This window comes from Dipteris shenzhenensis, chromosome 8 (genome assembly GCF_047967505.1).
Source record: "Dipteris shenzhenensis isolate YYH24624 ecotype China chromosome 8, Dip_SZ_1.0, whole genome shotgun sequence".
Lineage (NCBI taxonomy): Eukaryota > Viridiplantae > Streptophyta > Polypodiopsida > Gleicheniales > Dipteridaceae > Dipteris > Dipteris shenzhenensis.
In genome coordinates, this window is record NC_141603.1 from 44613871 (window position 1) to 44618130 (window position 4260).

Genomic DNA, 4260 nt, shown 5'->3' on the forward strand with positions numbered 1-4260 from the left:
AAACACGGTCCTAAGTGTGTTAATCAAACAAGTACTTATCGGATGGGGGCTCGAGTTTGCACGCAAGTCCGTTTCAACTAGGTTGAGATGCGTGCAAAGTTTTGTCACCATCGGATATGCTCTGCATGGTCGATTACGCATTATACAACGTTTTTCCCGTATTGATATGCACATCCGCAAAAAAACACGCCCTTAGGTATGTTATCTGACCAAGTACTTATCGTATGGGTGTGCCTCTTTGAGAACATTTCAATACCACCTAGGTTAAGGTGTAGGAAAAGTATTGTGCCCATCGGATATGATTTCCATGGTCGATCGAGCATTAAATACGATTTTTGACTTAGTGTCATGCACATCCGTAAGAAAACACGCTGCTAGGTGTGTTATCCGATCAAGTACTTATGCGATGGGAATGCCACTTTGCATGTAAGTTAATTCCACCTAGTTGAAGGTGTGTGCAAAGTATTGTGCCCATCGGATATGCTTTGCATTGTCGATCAAGCATAAAACACCGTTTTTTCCTTAATGTCATGCACAACCATATAAAAACACGGCCGTAGGTGTGTTATTCAAACAAGTACATATCAGATGGGGGCTCCACTTTGCACGCAAGTCCATTTCAACTACGTTGAGGTGCGTGCAAAGTATTGTTACCATCGGATATGCTTTGCATGGTCGATCACGCATTATACACCATTTTTTCTCTAGTGATATGCACATCCGCAATAAAACACGCCCTTAGGTCTGTGATCTGACCAAGTACTTATCGGCTGGGTGTGCCTCTTTGAGAACATTTCAATACCACCTAGGTTGAGGTGTACGAAAAGTGTTGTCCCCATCGTATATCCCTTGCATGGTCGATCGAGCATTAAATACTATTTTTACTCGTGTAATGCACATCCGTAAAAAAACACGCTGCTAGGTATGTTATCCCATCAAGCACTTATGGGATGGGAGTGCCACTTTGTAGGTAAGTCAATTCCACCTAGTTGAAGGTGTGTGCAAAGTATTGTGCCCATCGGATATGCTTTGCATTGTCGATCAAGCATAAAACAACGTTTTTGCCTTAGTGTCATGCACAACCATGAAAAAACACGGTCCTAGGTGTGTTAATCAAACAAGTACTTATAGGATGGGGGATCCACTTTGCACGCAAGTCCGTTTCAACTACGTTGAGGTGCATGCAAAGTATTATCACCATCGGATATGATTTGCATGATCGATCGTGCATTATACACCGTTTTTTCCCGTAGTGATATGCACATCCGCAAAAAAACACGCCCTTAGGTGTTTTATCTAACCAAGTACTTATCGGATGGGTGTGCCTCTTTGAGAAAGTTTCAATACCACCTAGGTTGCGGTGTAGGAAAAGTATTGTGCCCATCGGATATCCTTTGCATGGTCGATCGAGCATTAAATACTATTTTTGCTCTAGTGTCATGCACATATGTAAAAAAAACACGCTGCTAGGTATGTTATCCGATCAAGCACTTATGGGATGGGTGTGCCACTTTGCATGTAAATCAATTCCACCTAGTTGAAGGTGTGTGAGAAGTATTGTGCCCATCGGATATGCTTTGCATTGTCGATCAAGCATAAAACTCCATTTTTGGCTTAGTGTCATGCACAACCATGAAAAAACACGGTCCTAAGTGTGTTAATCAAACAAGTACTTATCAGATGGGGGCTCCAGTTTGCATGCAAGTCTATTTCAACTAGGTTGAGATGCGTGCAAAGTATTGTCACCATTGGATATGCTTTGCATGGTCGATTACACATTATACAACGTTTTTCCCGTAGTGATATGCACATCCGCAAAAAAACACGCCCTTAGGTATGTTATCTGACCAAGTACTTATCCGATGGGTGTGCCTTTTGAGAACATTTCAATACCACCTAGGTTAAGGTGTAGGAAAAGTATTGTGCCCATCGGATATGATTTGCATGGTCGATCGAGCATTAAATACCATTTTTGCCTTAGTGTCATGCACATCCGTAAAAAAACACGCTGCTAGGTGTGTTATCCGATCAAGTACTTATACGATGGGAATGCAACTTTGCATGTAAGTCAATTCCACCTAGTTGAAGGTTTGTGCAAAGTATTGTGCCCATCAGATATGCTGTGCATTGTCGATCAAGCATAAAACACCGTTTTTGGCTTAGAGTCATGCACAACCATGAAAAAACACGGTTCTCAGTGTGTTAATCAAATAAGTACTTATCGGATGGGGGCTCCAGTTTGGATGCAAGTCTCTTTCAACTAGGTTGAGATGCGTGCAAAGTATTTTCACCATCGGATATGCTTTGCATGGTCGATTACGCATTATACAATGTTTTTCCCGTAGTGATATCAACATCCAGAAAAGAACACGCCCTTAGGTATGTTATCTGACCAAGTACTTATCGGATGGGTGTTCGTCTTTAAGAACATTTCAATACCACCTAGGTTAAGGCATAGGAAAAGTATTGTGCCCATCTGATATGATTTGCATGGTCGATCGAGCATTAAATACCATTTGCGCCTTAGTGTCATGCACATCCATAAAGAAACACGTTGCTAGGGGCTCCACTTTGCACACAAGTCTGTCTCAACTACGTTGAGGTGCATGCAAAGTATTGTTACCATTGGATATGGTTTTCCTTGTCGATCACGCATTATACACCATTTCTTCTCTAGTGATATGCACATCCGCAAACAAACACGCCCTTAGGGGTGTTATCTGACCAAGTACTTATGGGATGGGTGTGCCTCTTTGAGAACATTTCAATACCACCTAGGTTGTGGCATACAAAAAGTGTTGTGCACATGGGATATGATGTGCATTGTCGATCAAGCATAAAACACCGTTTTTGGCTTAGAGTCATGCACAACCATGAAAAAACACGGTCCTAAGTGTTTTAATCAAACAAGTACTTATCGGATGGGGGCTCCAGTTTGCACGCAAGTCCGTTTCAACTAGGTTGAGATGTGTGCAAACTATTTTCACCTTCAGATATGCTTTGCATGGTCAATTACGCATTATACAATGTTTTTCCCGTAGTGATATGCACATCCGTAAAAAAACACGCCCTTAGGTATGTTATCTAACCAAGTACTTATCGGATGGGTCTGCCTCTTTAAGAACATTTCAATACCACCTAGGTTAAGGCGTAGGAAAAGTATTGTGCCCATCGGATATGATTTGCATGGTAGATCGAGCATTAAATACCATTTTTGCCTTAGTGTCATGCACATCCGTAAAAAAACACGCTGCTAGGTGTGTTAACCGATCAAGTACTTATGCGATGGAAATGCCACTTTGCATGTAAGTCAATTCCACCTAGTTGAAAGTTTGTGCAAGGTATTGTGCCCATCGGATATGCTTTGCATTGTCGATCAAGCATAAAACACCATTTTTGCCTTAATATCATGCACAACCATTCAAAAACACGGCCGTAGGTGTGTTATTCAAACAAGTACTTATCGGATGGGGGCTCCACTTTGCACGCAAGTCCGTTTTAACTAGGTTGAGATGCGTGCAAAGTATTGTACCATCGGATATGCTCTGCATGGTCGATTATGAATTATACAATGTTTTTCCCGTAGTGATATGCACATCTACAAAAAAACACGCCCTTAGGTATGTAATCTGACCAAGTACTTATCGGATGGGTGTGCCTCCTTAAGAACATTTCAATACCACCTAGGTTAAGGCGTAGGAAAAGTATTGTGCCCATCAGATATGCTTTGCATGGTCGATCGAGCATTAAATACCATTTTTGCCTGTGTCATGCACATCCGTGAAAAAACACGCTCCTAGGGGCTCCACTTTGCACACAAGTCCGTCTCAACTACGTTGAGGTGCGTGCAAAGTATTGTTACCATCGGATATGCTTTTCATGGTCGATCACGCATTATAGACCATTTTTTCTCTAGTGATATGCACATCCGTAAAAAAACATGCCCTTAGGTGTGTTATCTGACCAAGTACTTATGGGATGGGTGTGCCTCTTTGAGAACATTTCAATACCACCTAGGTTTTGGTGTACAAAAAGTGTTGTGCCCATCGGATATGCTTTGCATGGTCGATCGAGCATTAAATACTATTTTTGCTCTAGTGTCATGCACATCCGGAAAAAAACACGCTGCTAGGTATGTTATCTGATCAAGCACTTATGAGATGGGAGTGCCACTTTGCATGTAAGTCAATTCCACCTAGTTGAAGGTGTTGCGAAGTATTGTGCCCATCGGATATGCTTTGCATTGTCGATCAAGCATAA